Genomic DNA, 14,986 nt, shown 5'->3' on the forward strand with positions numbered 1-14,986 from the left:
GGGCCAGTGGAAGGAGGACAGGAGAGAGATTCTACATCCTGAGGCCTGCCCATGAGGCCCAACACCCCCACCATGATAACAAAAGATGGTAACAAGGTCTATGGGAGTTATGAACCAGGAACTGTTGATGAAAAGCAATATATAACACAAACATCAAAGCTTAAAACTGGACCTTTATAAACGAATTTTTTTTTTTTTTTTTTGAGATGAAGTCTTGCTCTTGTCACCCAGGCTGGAGTGCAATGACTCGATCTGAGCTCACTGCAACCACCACCTCCCAGGTTCAAGAGATTCTCCTGCCTCAGTCTCCCGAGTACCTGGGGTTACAGGTGCCCACCACCACACCAGGCTAAGTTTTTTTTTTTTTTTTTTTGTATCTTTAGTAGAGATGGGGTTTTACCATGTTGGCCAGGCTGGTCTCGAACCCCTGACTTCAGGTGATCTGCCCACCTCGGCCTCCCAAAGTGCTGGGATTGCTGGTGTGAGCCACCGCGCCTGGCCACAAAATTGTATTATCTTTACAAGTTCTTCAAGTTTAGGGTTTGTTTTCTTGCTTATAATGAGGGGTGGTATTAATAGACTACTCATTAGGGCTGCTACAAAGATTGAATTATGTGATGGCTGTAATGCAGGAGTACACAGTTACTCAAAATAGTTGTCATTACCCTGAGAAGTGGAGTGGCAAATTATGATAGAGAAAGACTGAAGTTCAGATTAGAGGCCCTGCCTGGATCTGCTGATCCAGAAGACAGGAGAGAGCATGAGGCCATGGGTTTGTGAGTGTATGGCGAAGAGGCCTAGGGAAGAAGAGGGGAGGGAAAAGAGCTCAGGAGTTTGAGACCAGCCTGAGCAACATAGGGAGACCTGGCAAAGGGAGCAACATAGGGAGCATCTGGCAAAGGGAGAAGGATGCCAGCACAAATATCACCGACTTTAAGCTTCAGACTTATCACAGCACCTGGGTGACGTATGTGAACTAGAATTAATAGAACGATAATGATGTCAATACATCAATCACAAGGTAGGAAAAAAATAATATACTGCATATATGGAAAAGAACTGTAACATGTAATCTAAATTTTATGTAGATTCACTGATTTATGCAATCTGCTTTGACTGCCCAGTATCGAGCTTGCTAGGTACTGTTCTAAGCGCCAGGGGATACAGTGATAAGAATAACAGCCTGTGGTCACGGAGCTCACATGCTTATGGGGGAGACAGAAAGAAACCAATAAATATAGAATCTATCAGGTAGTGATGAATGTTAAGAAGAAGAAAAAAGAGGGTAAAGATATAGGAAGTGTTGAGGGATGGTATTTTAGATAGGGTGATCAGAGTCCTCTCTAATATGGTAAAACTTATTAAAAAACAAAAACACTCTTCATTTGTTCAACTTACTGAACACACCCATTTGGAGTACCAATTATGTGCTAGGTTCTGTGCTAAGAGACGGTAACAGTCATGGAGAAGAGTCACAAATTCCTTCCCTTTCATGGAGCTTTCATTCTTATGGAGAGGAGGAGAAATAAATGTATAAACAAATAAATAACTTCATACGGTATAAATGTGTAAAGGCAATAGATGATAACATGGGGGAATATGATAGAATTGTTCTTTGGAGGTGGGGGCAGGGATAGGAGAAATGGGTGAGCAGTTGTAAGGCAGAATTAACAACTCTAGGCTGGGTGCAGTGGCTCATGCCCTGAGCTCAGGAGTTTGAGACCAGCCTGAGCAACATAGGGAGACCTTGTCTTTATTCAAAAAGTAAAAAGAACTATAAAAAAGAATTAACATCTCTAGAGGACTTTAACAAATACGTGATAAAAATTATAATTTAGACTGGGCATGGCAGCTCATGCCTGTAATCCTAGCATTTTGAGAGGCTGAGGTGCAGACAGCTTGAGCTCAGTTCAAGACTGGCCTGGGGAACATGGTGAAACCCGTCTCTACAAAAAACACAAAAATTAGCCAGGCATGGTGGTGCACGCTTGTAGTCCCAGCTACTTGGGAGGCTGAGGTTGAAAGATCACCTGAGCCCAGGAGGTAGAGGTTGCAGTGAGTCGAGATTGTGCCACTGCACTCCAGTCTGGATGACAGAGCTAGACCCTGTCTCATAAAAAATTGTAACTTTTTTTTAACATGTAATATGTGTATCTGTGGTCCTAGAACATCTTTAATACATCAGAATATGTTAATAAGAATTTGGCCACAATTAATTTCTATGTATGGGAGTATGAAAAAAATTGCTAGGATATTGTATACATCCCCCCACACTTTTTTAAAAGTCCATCTCCCTATTGATGGACCTGAGTTTTCCTTCTTTATGGTCCCCCAGGACTTGAGTATTTTAAAGGAGAGGCTAACATTCTTCATACACTTCACTTACTTGAACCATCTCAGCATATCCACCATGTGCTGACATCTCTAGCTAAATGCAGTATGCTTAATATTGTAGTTTAAGGCACTCTGGTTATTTCTAGAATAATCTTGAGATCTTTACACGGCCCAATATGACTACCCTTACTCTCCCAAAGTGAAGGCTTAAGGTTGGCTTTTTCAGATCTACTCTCTGTTACTGGGACAGTGTTTAAACAATTTGTAAATGATCCCAGACACAGAAAGCCTTATGAGGTCTTTTTTCAATGGTTCTGGCTGGAGAACTTCAGGATGGATTCCTTCCAGCCATTTTGAAATTGGGTCAAAGTCTCTTGTTTAGAGAGTTCATTCTTAAGATATTTTGTCCCCATTATTTAGTTACCTAAAAACGTAGTAATCTGCTCTCCTCAGACTTTAACTGCTTTTCCAGGTAAACCCTTCTATTTCTATAGCATGAAGTGATGATAAATAATATGTTATTGCTTTCCTTTCTGTAAGTCCAGGCTGCACCACATTCACTTATCAATAACTTACGGGCAGCTCTGCCTACATATCCCATAGGCTGAGAAACTTAATGGAACTCTTATTTCCCTTCCAATTGGTTCTACCTCCTGTGTTTCTTCTCTTGGTTAATGATTTCCTACTTCAGTCACTTCAGCCAGAAATCTAAAGGTCATTGTTTTTCTTTTACACACCCCTCTCACCAACTGCTGGTGGGTGAGTCCCATTGTTTCTACTCCTTGACGTCTACAAGATCTGGCCTCTTGGTCGGGCACAGTGGTTCATGCCTGTAATCTCAGCACTTTGGGAGCCCAAGGTGGGTGGATCACCTGAAGTCAGGAGTTCGAGACCAGCCTGACCAATATGGTAAAACCCTGTCTCTACTAAACACACACACACACACACACACACACACACACACACACATTAGCCAGGTGTGGTGGTGGGCACCTGTAGTCCCAGCAACTTGGGAGGCTGAGACAGGAGAATCACTTGAACCCAGGAGGTGGAGGTTGCAGTGAGCAGAGATTGCGCCACTGCAGTCCAGCCTGGGCGACAGCAAGACTCTGTCTCAAAAAAAAAAAAAAAAAATCCATCCTCTCCTCACCATACCCCAACTGTTGTCTCAGTTCAGCCCTCAATTATCCTCTTGTGCTAGTTGTAACTTCATCCTTCACACAGTTAACTGAGAGATCTTAAGACACAAATCTGATTATTTAGCACTGTGTTACTTAAATTCCTCCTAGGTTTTCAGTCAGTGATTACAGATTAAAACTCCTTGGCATGGTGCAGAAGACCCTCCTTCACTGGGGTCATGCCAACCTCGTTTAGACTCATCTTGTTCTGTTCCATGTTGCTGTAGCTCCAGCAACCATCCTTATGATCATCATGCCACACATATTGTGCCAAGAGCCTCCCGGGTAGGATTTCACTTACTTTGCAATTAATTTTCACAACACTCTTATCAGGTAGGTACTATTCTTACCTCCATTTTACAGCAGGTATAACATTCCCAAGGTTACACACCTGGAGAATGAATTTTCAGTACAGGTCTGCTTTCTCAAGTCTGGGCTTGTGACAATTTTGCCTTACATTATGTCCATATCTCTGACTTGTGGCACACTTCTTTAGCTCCATGGCATTTGCACTTACCATCGCCCTTGGTCAACATGCCTTCTGCCACACACTTCGAGGACATTCTTTAAACAGTACTTCCATAGGGCAGCGGGATACACCACACCCTCCTTCAACTTCTATCACACCCCCTCCTCTCTTGTGGCTTCCACAGTTCTGTACGGCACTTTCTATCACACCCCCTCCTCTCTTGTGACTCCCACAGTTCTGTACTGCACTTATGTTTTGCATGTCTAGTATGGTTTGGCTGTGTCCCCACCTAAATCTCATCTTGAATTGTAATCTCCATAATCCCCACATGTTGTGAGAGGGACCAGGTGGGATGTAATTGAATCATGGGGACAGTTTCTCCCCATACTGTTCTTGTGATAGTAACTGAGTTCTCACAAGATCTGACGGTTTTATAAGTGTCTGGCATTTACCCTGCTTGCACTCATTCTCTCCCCTACTGCCCTGGGAAGACATGCCTTCTGCCTTGATTGTAAGTTTCCTGAGGCCTCCCCAGGGATGTGGAACTGTGGGTCTATTAAACCTCTTTTCTTTATAAATTACCCAGTCTCAGGTATTTCTTCATAGCGGCATGAGAACAGACTAATACAAGTTCTGACCCCCACCTCTGGGCTATATATTCCTTGAGAGCAGAAAGAGTATTTTATTATTTGTAGAACTCTAGTGCCTAGTACAGTACCTGAAACATGGCAGGCTAAATGCCCATCAGTGATAGACTAGATAAAGAAAATGTGGTGTATATATATATATATATATATATATATACACCATGGAATACTATGCAGCCATAAAAAAGAATGAGATCATGTCCTTTGCAGGGACATGGATGGAGCTGGAGGCCATCATCCTTAGCAAACTAACATAGGAACAGAAAACCGAATACCACATGTTCTCACTTATAAGTGGGAGCTAAATGATGAGAACACATGGACACATAGAGGGGAACAACACACACTGGGACTTACCAGAGAGTGGAGTGTGGGAGGAGAGGATCAGGAGAAATAACTAATGGGTACTAGGCTTAATACCTGGGTGATGAAATAATCTGTACAACAAACCCCCATGACACGTGTTTACCTATGTAACAAGCCTGCACATGTATCCCTGAACTTAAAAGTTAACAAAAACATGGCAGGTACTCAACAAATATTTGTTAAATAAATGAATGAGTATATGAATGAATAATTAAGTCTGGGAACAGGATCAAGGCTGAGCTTAACCATCCTCTTTACTAAAGCGAGTTGATGGAAGTCTTTACCTCTTATCTGTTAAACTCCCTCCCTGGATTTCCCAGCATCTGTAGTCTAAGTTGAACACACATGCGTTTATTCCCTCATTCATTCATTCCTTAAGCATGTATTGAGTGCTACTAAGTCCCAGCTAAACTCTATGATGCGAAGATGAATAGCAAGAATCTCTGTCCTCAAAGAGCTCACAATGTAAAAAATGGAAACTAGTCAGTAGATGATTATAATACAATGATACACACTTAAAAGAAGTATTGTGTAATATAGTGAGCTTGCATAAAGAAGAAAGTCTCTACTTCATGTAAGGAAAGAAGGAGGGATTTACGAGATGACATAGGACATAGGAGCTGATTCTTTTTTTTTTTTGAGACAGAATCTTGCTCTGTTGCCCAGGCTGGAGTTCAGTGGCACAATCTTGTGTTCAAGCGATTCTCCTGCCTCAGCCTCCTGGCTAGCTGGGATTACAGGTATGTGCCACTATACCCGGTTAATTTTTGTATTTTTAGTAGAGACAGGGGTCTCACCATGTTGGCCAGGCTGGTCTCGAACTCCTGACCACAAATGATCCACCCGCCTTGGCCTCCCTGAGTGCTGGGATTACAGGCATTAGTCACAGTGCCCAGCCTAGCAGCTGAGTCTTAAATGATGTGTAGAGGTCAAGTGGAAAAGGTAGGAAGCAAAACGATTTCAGGGTTTTGGAAAGGCTTAAAATGAAGGGCATTGGAAGCAGCAAGAAAAGTACAAAGACATAGAGGCATATGGGTTCATGGGATGATGAGGGTGGTCTCCCTGTATGGGAATGTGAAATTGAGAGTTAGCTGGGATCCAGGTCCACACAGATTTTGGGTGCCCCGGGAAGGAGTGCACACTTGATTGTAAACACAGGAGCACCAGTGGAGGAGTTCAAGCATGCAAATGAAGCGATCCCTTTTTTTTTTTTTTGGCTTTTAGAATGATCACCCTGGGATGTACATGAAGAATTGATAAGGTCCTAAGTTAGGACAGTTGCTGTGGGAATGAAGAAGGAGGGATGGAATTGAGAGATGTTTGAGATCTAGAACAAACAGAACTTGACAACTGAAGAAATGTGGGTAAGCCCTAAAGAGAAATGTGGAAGAAGTGGGGGAGTGAAAATTAGTGTCTCTAAGTGAACTTGGGATATATGGTTCTATCTCTTTAAGAGAAAAAATGATCCAGATACAATAGGAAGCTAAAGGATTTTTTAAATACTCATTTAATTGAATACAAATATTCCCTTAAAAACTTTTTTTTTTTTTTTTGGATGGAGGGCCATATGGTGCCTTTAAATATTTAAGTACTTTTGTGTCAGGGATATGTTCCAAAAATCCGTTGGTAGTTAATCTCTCTGAATTAGTGGCTCTTCAACTTGGGTTCTTTAGGCCCCTGGGAACAAGAAGGACCTGGGCAGGCAGAGCTCAGGGCCGCTTCCAGGCTGCAGCAACCACAGCACCACCCTTATTTGTTGTCACCCTGAGCTTACATGTGGAATTTCAGAAATGGCTCTGGAGCTGTAAAATCTTCAAAATCACTAGTCTAATTATCAGTTACTCACGTAATATGTTTTGTTAAAGTGTTTGGTTGTAGTTCTGTGTTATGGAGTGTTTCTTTGTTTTGTTTGTGTTTATTGTTTGTTTCTATCTTGGAAAATGGGGCTCCCTTCAGGGGAGCTATATTCACAAATCTGGTATGTTGTGTCCGATTCTCTTTAATGGCAGAGAAAGGTTGTCTTACTTGCCACATTTTCTGTTTCCTAATAAACACACAGCCATCTCAGGCCACAACGGTCCATGTTTCTCTTAACAATGGCATTAGAATAAAACATCTGTCACCAGAGCAGTCCACGGGGCCCTTGGTGTTTTTTCCCATCAGTCTTACTGAGGTGAAAAGTGAAAGCTAGCCACGAATCAGCTGAGAATTAGCACAAGCTGTTGTTTTTTGAGTTTTCCAAATATTTTCCGACTCCCATTGTGTGTTTTTGTGTTTTGCACTCAAAACCCTTGCCCAAACCTCCTCCAACAGCATCCCTTCCTGGATTCCGAAGTCATGTGGAGAGCAAACAAACTCCTCATAGGTCATTAATGTCATGGATGTATTTATATGTGTTAAAAATGAGGAGATGACTAGAATACATATTTTTGTTACCTTTGGATCCACAAATTCATTTTTTTAAAATTAAGACCTTTGCAAACTGAATTTATAAAATCTATGTTTGATTTGTATTTGGGGTATGGTTTCAACTGAAGAAATACTTAAAATGTATTTAAAATGAAAATCACACCGTCGTGGAGTTAGCAGGCATAGAAATTGAAGAAACGATAGGTAGAACAAGAAAAGACAGAAAGCTGAGTGACTTAACTACAAAGCACAAGCATATCCATATTTTTCTTTTTCTGATATATGTATTTTACTGCCCATGGACAGACTATTCTTGGAAAAAATCTTCTGCTTATATCTTTTTTGTTAGATACTTTGAATTTTCAGTATGACTTTTCCCCTGCAACCATCATTAAATTCTCTAAATAATAACAAGACAGTTTTCCTTTTTTCTACCTATGTTTATGGGAACTGTATTAAAATCGATTAAAATAAATCATGTGTGTTAAGTACTAATCTCATTTTCTTTCTTTTATTCCCATGGCCAATGTTATAGTGTCGATATGGATGCCTTTGTGCCCTAGGAAGACAGAAAACAGAGGTTATCCATCTTTGCCAAGGAGATTGATGTCTTAGTCAATATCATCGTGGGACACCTGGAAAAACTGGCCTCTCTTCTCCCTAGAACTCCTTCTGATTTTCAGCTCACCAGGGGTCCTGCTCTTGTTCCTTCCATTATTATAGTGAGAGAATGTCAAGCTTTAGTAACTCCCTGTACAAAATGCCCTTGAAGAAAGATAAGGAAGTCTCAGAAAAGAATAGGTTCTCATTATACTTCCTCCACTTGGAAAGTGTTATTTGACTCAGTTTCCCTCTCACTTGGGGATAGTGGGTGTCACAGGCATCCTAGGTCTATTGCTTTTGATACTTACTGCAGTCAACACAATAGTAAGGTCTTTTCTGTGATATTCCTTTTGCATTTTACATTGTCTCACTAAGTTTCAAAACATCTAAGAACGACCATTTCCTTACATTATAATTTAAAGTCAGCTCTCTGCTTTGTAACAAGCCAATTAGTTCCACCTTGCAACAAAGAGGGGGAGAGAAGCTGTTGTTCTAAATGTTAGGCCATTTTTTCTTATTATTTTAAATCAGTGTTCCATTTTTCCCTGTTGCTTTTTAAACTCAAAACCTGTTGTGTGATTTTATTAAAGACTATGAAAATGTTTGGGAGGAAAATGAAAAACATCTCCAAACACACTAATATTTTAAACCCCTTTGGTACGTACACACAGAATCTATTGTAGTTTGCATGTGGGATCTTGATTGTGTAGCTATGAATTATTTAAACACAGCTTATGCAACATAGAGAACTATTGTCTAAAACTATGAATAATCATTTCCTTATTTTTGAGGTCGTGTGTTTATTGGTTCTGCTGATGTCATCAAGGGATATTTTATTCTCTACCGGCCTAGCTTTCAGACTTGCTTCTGGCTTTGACTGCCGGTCTATTAACAAGTTTTTCTGAATTCAACCTGTTCCGCGTGGAAACCGTGTCACATGTGACTAAACAATAACCCACATACCACAAACTTCAGGTTGGCATCTATGACGTTCAGGCTGACTCCTGTTTCAAAAACTGTCTAAAATTATAGCATCTATTTGATTGCTTTTCCACAAGGGAAACAGTCTAGGAAAATACCCCCAGGCTCTGAAAGTTGTTAGAGCTTTAGCTTTGGTTACCTTTATTTTAGAGTCCAGCTTAGCTCTCTGCAAATATTATCTTATGTTTTTGTTTTTCCCTTATGAAATAACTCACTATATCTGTGAGCTAATTAAAGGTCCTTTGAATTTCTTTACTGTACTGAGAAAAGTCTCCTGGGGTGAAATGAGTGCAGAGTAATCTCTGTTTTTCCCTTCTTCCCTCCCTCTTTCTCTCTGGGCTTGAGGAGGGATCCCTCCATCAGTGATACATATTAAATCCTACACTGTGTTTAAAAGGATAACTAGGCTGGGTGCAGTGGCTCATGCCTGTAATCCCAGCACTTTGGGAGGCCAAGGTGGGTGGATCACCTGAGGTCAGGAGCTCGAGACCAGCCTGACCACATGGTGAAACCCCTGTCTCTACTAAAAACACAAAAATTAGCCATGTGTGGTGGCAGTCACCCATAATCCCATCTACTCAGGAGGCTGAAGCCAGAGAATCACTTGAACCCGGGAGGGAGAGGTTGCAGAGGTTGAGCTGAGATGGCACCAACTGCACTCCAGCCTGGGCAACAAGAGTGAAACTCCATCTCAAAAAAAAAAAAAAAAAAAAAAAAAGGACAACTAAAAATATACATATAATGGGGTAGATTTGATTTAATAAACATTTAATATGAAAAAAAGAGTCCCCTGGAGCAAGGGTGGGTGACTAGTTGGCTGTGAGTGAGCAGTGTGGCACGGCCAAGAGTCCTGCAGAAGGCTTTTAGGTCTAGGTCAGCACCAGAGAAGGGTCCAGAGTTGTGGAGCAATCCTTGAAGCCTCTGACACTATCTTTGTCTCCAGGTCCTGCATTTCAAAGGAAATTTTCCCCAAAGTTCACCTAGTGAGGAGTAATTAGAATCATTGGATCTTGAAACATGGGCATTTGAGTGATGACCCAGGAGCCATGAAAAATATGATTCAGGATGGTGCATAATTACTCTTCCAGATGTTTGAAGTGCGTTAAGAGGAAGACAGAGTCCATGTCTTCATGTGGCTTCAAAGAGCAAAATTCTGGCCAGCAGGTAAAATTATAGAAAATAGTATTTCTGGCTGGGGGCCCTGGCTTATGTCTGTAATCCCATCATTTGGCAAGGCTGAGATGGGAGGATCCCTTGAGTTTAGACATTTGAGACCAGCCATCATGAGATCCCCATCTTTACAAAAATCTTAAAAATTAGCTGGTGTAGTAGTCCCAGCTACTTGGGAGGCTGGGGTAAGAGGATTGCTTGATCCCAAGAGTTCAAGGGTGCAGTGAGCCAAGATTGGCCACTGCACTCCAGCCTGGACGACAGTAAGATCCTGTCTCTAAGAAAAATGAAAAAGAAAAAGCCTATTTCAGCCTAAGGAAGGAAAGCTATTTCCTTGATTGTAAACACAGGAGCACCAGTGGAGGAGTTCAAGCATGCAAATGAAGCGATCCCTTTTTTTTTTTTCTGGCTTTTAGAATGATCACCCTGGGATGTACATGAAGAATTGATAAGGTCCTAAGTTAGTGTACCATGTAGTGTACTTGCATCTCTGAGATGGGAGAAGAGTGCTACAGGATGCAGTGAGTCCCTGTTCCTAGGTTGAGGCCAGAGAATATGGCTGCTCCCCTTGAGAGGATGTGGCAGGGATTGGACTGAACGTCTCTGTGGATCCTATCAACGCCAAAACCCTCTGGTCCTGTTAGAAAACATGAATTATCTGTTTCTAAATAAGTGAAGTTTCAGTCTTCACAGCTATACCAGTGAAGTTTCAGCCTATGCATTCAGCCTATGCAAATGTACATTAGGGACAAGTGGGCTAAGTTCTGGGATCCTGGAAGGAGGTGGCCTGGGTTTACCGTTTATGAGACAATATTGTTACATTCTCAATTTTCCCATGTGTAAACTGGAAGTGTTAGTAGAATGTGTCTCTTAAGGTTGTTGTAAGGATTAAGCAGGTTAGTGTATGTAAAGATGTTAGATGCGGGAAGGCACAAATAAGCTCTTTGTATGGGTTAGCTGTTTCTAGCATTACCGGGGCACTTTCTGCATGAAAGTACTAAGTTAATGTTGCATCTTCAAAAATAAGTAATCACACATTCAGATAGTGGAGTCCCGATGAGTGCGATTCCACTGGGTAGTCTGGTCCAAGTTCATCCTCCGCTTTTTCAACTGAATATAGAACATCAATCTAGAGATTTTCTTTTTTGTTTTGTTTTGAGGCAGAGTCTCGCTTTGTTGCCAGGCTGGAGTGCGGTGGCACGATCTCGCTTACTGCAACCTCTGTCTCCTAGGTTCAAGCATTTCTCCTCCCTCAGCCTCCCAAGTAGCTGGGATTACAGTCGCATGCCACCACACCTGCCTACTTTTTGTATTTTTAGACGGGGTTTCACCATGTTGGCTAGGCTGGTCTTGAACTCCTGACCTCAGGTGATTGGCCTGCCTTGACCTCCCAAAGTGCTGGGATTACAGGTGTGAGCCATTGCGCCCGGCCGTGGGCAATGATTTTTCTAACTCAAATACCAAAATGTATCATATAGTTGTTGAATTAGTAGCTTTCACCATGAGCCAATAAATAATTCAGTTAACACTTCTTGGTCTTCTCTAAAATATCAAAAGCTTTCCAATTCACTTATGCTGGCTAAACCCCTAATTATTATTCTAGTAACAAAACTAGGGCCAGTTCCAGGCATCAATGTGAAATGACTGTCTCTGAATTGTAGCATAAATGATAAATAAATAAATAATGCCAAATATTAGAGGTAAGTAAATTAGAGTATGTTTAGTGCAAGCATCTATTGCGGCAGAAAAAAGATTCAGCAGAGAGAGAAGAGGACGTTTTGGATCAAGAAAAAACACAATAGCATGTGTAAGAGGTTATTAACTCTGCACCATTTGCCCACTCCCTTAGTAATGTTTAACAAGGCTTTATTGATTACAATAGCCTTGATTTGTAAATGGGAACAGAAGATCACATTGTTGGCACCAGATCAGTCCTTGCATACAGCATCTGCCAGCTGAAGACTTCATTAATAATTGATTTTAGGGGGATTAGACGGGCCCATATGGGCCTGTCTTTTGCCAGCATGCTTCATCACAATATGCAGCTTGATTTATGAATAATTGTAGGTTATTAGTTCTGGAAGACACCACAGACTGGAAATTAGAGGATTTAATCAGTGGCAGAGCCAAAGTCAGATTTTCTGACTCCTATTGCAAAGCCTTTTACACTAAATATATGTGGACTCTTTCATCAGCAACCTGAAATGTTGGCTGCAGATTTTAAACATCTGACAGCTCAATAATATAAAATATTTCTCCAAGCAGCTCACTACAGGTGACCTCCAGACACTCTTGACTTCATCTTCTTACCTTCCCCTTGAGGCTGAATCTCTATGTCAGAGATCATGAAGATTGGGGTTGGAAATTGCTTGTCCCTGGTAAGTAAGAAATGGCCTCAAGTGGCCCAATTCACAAGCCAGAATTCTGTCCAACCTTGCATAACATACTCAACTGGAAACTACAGTTTTTGCTTCTCATTAACACCCAGGATGTCTGGTAGTGTTAACAGGCCATGATTCACCAGGTGCCTGGCCTGCTCTGCCCTGCCCTGACAGCCTGCCCACTGACCTACAGAGAAGGCCACAGCTATGCACCAGCAGCTCTGGGTGTTCTTTCTTAGCTCTAGCTTCTAGCATTCATCTAGCATTTCTGATTTCTAACTTCCTGCCTGCAATATTTATGGATCGTGTTTCTGCCTTGTCCTTGGCAATGGCTGTTTCATGTGGACTGCCTGCTTGGTGTTCAGTCTGGCCTTGCTCATCCTCAGCTCCATGATCCGTGGGCCAGCACCAAATCACTCCTGGTCCTACCTGGCCTGTGTCTGACAACCCAGGTTCTTGTTTGTCTAGGAGAGAAGTTCAGACATTCAATCCCTTCATTGCCAGTTGCGTGAATTTATCATTAACTTATTGTCTGTGGCCGTGGCTGTGGCTGGAACATGATCCTTGCTGGGGGGTCCACCATCAATCCTGGCTGGTTCCACAGAGCCGAGTGTTCTAAGTTCAAGGGAACATGAGGGGTGTGCTTCCCACCCTCCTCTGCTGGATGGTGGCCGCTGCTGACTGGAGATGAGGAGGAAAGAGATTCTGCCTGTGGCTTACAGGAACTTTCTAGTTACAGGGCAGCCAGCCACTTCCTAGCATCACAGAACACCATAGCTCCCCCTGGCAAGAGATGGCCAACAATATCAGCCAGAGGCTCCATGGTTACAAGGTGGGTTGGGGAGGATGGATGCACTGCCAAGGCATGAAACCTTGACATAGAAATACAATGCAAACTGGCACTACAGGGAAAGCCCTGGAAAGGTCTCCTGAGAGTGCCCCAATGCCCTGAATGTCCCAGTCTCCTAAAGCTCATATTTTGAGAATAAAACTCTTCTTGACCATTCATTCCTGCCCCCTCCAAACATGATGATTCCCTTCTTTTCCTCCTCTCACAGGGGGATTTTCTTTTTGCTTGTAAGTGCCCACAACCTTCTGACACCCACAATATGGGCCCATTGACATGTTGGGTGGCCAGCCTTTGCTGGGTAAAGTTCCTGTTTTCAGTGCCTAGTCCTGGGAGGTTCTCCTGCCTCACTGCTCCTCCCTGCATTGTGCCCCAGCTCTCAGTCTCAGGAAGAGGTGGTTATCATTGCACTGAAGTGCCAGACTTGGCGATGTTGGGGTGCTTCATGGACCAAGGTGTGGTCAGTCAGCCTCCACTTCTACTTCCTGGGAGGCATGGACCCCATTGCCTCCCGTTTGAGGAAACCAGTGGTCTGTGGGAAAACCATGTCATTATGTCTTTTCTTGAGCTGCCCCTGCTGTAGTCTGAACTATCCTACCATGCAGTTGTCTTTCAGAGAGGCAGTCCCTCAGCCTCTGTCAGAAGTGATAGCTCTGTCTCCATCAGCTTCCACCTTCACTGTAGCCATCATGCCAGGGATGCCAGTCCAGCTTGTCCATTGTAGGAAGGCATTTGCAGTTGTAGAGAAAGAAAAATGGACTCATTGATTGGAGTGTTATTGTGAAATCATGCTGGAGTGGTGGGCTGTTCACTGATAGGCGGATATAATTTTCTGAGCCTGATATTGGTGCCCTCCACAAATATGTGGATGCCACCTCATGGAAGGGTTCATCAGGCTCTCCATCTCTCAGAGCTAGCGTGTGACCCTGTGAAGTTGCTTATCTTTGACTGTCTTAAGTATCTAATGTTTGGCATAAGGCCTTCTAGTTGGCGTGTCTGCAGTCTACTCAAGAACCCTACCCTAACATGTCATGAACTCGGTTCCTGCAGTCTCTATCAGCTGCGGCAGGGGATGGTGATATGGTTTGGCTCTGTGTCCCCATCCAAATCTCATTTTAGATTGTAATCCTTATAAGGGATTGGCGAAGGAGGACCAGGTGGGAGGTGATTGGATGATGAGAATGGTTTCCCCCATGCTGTTCTCATAATCGTGCATGGATTCTCACGAGATCTGATGGTTTTATAAGTGTTTGACAGTTCCTCCTTCACACATTGTCTCTCTCTCCTGACACCTTGTGAGGAAGGAGCCTGCTTCCCTTTCTGCCATGACTGTAAGTTTCCTGAGGCCTCTCCAAGTCACGTGGAACTGTGAGTCAATTAAAACTCCATTGTTTATAAATTACCCAGGCTTGGGTATTATCTTTATAGCAGTGTAAAAATGGACTAATACAGATGGTAAACTTTTTCTATACAGAGCCAGATAGTAAATATAGGCGTTATGGGCCACACTTTCTCTCTGGCAGCTACTCAATTCTGACATTATAGTACAAAAGCAGCCATGAATACGTAAATGAATGGCCATGGCTGTGTTTTCATAAAAT

Source organism: Papio anubis, chromosome 6, assembly GCF_008728515.1.
Source record: "Papio anubis isolate 15944 chromosome 6, Panubis1.0, whole genome shotgun sequence".
NCBI classification, from domain to species: domain Eukaryota; kingdom Metazoa; phylum Chordata; class Mammalia; order Primates; family Cercopithecidae; genus Papio; species Papio anubis.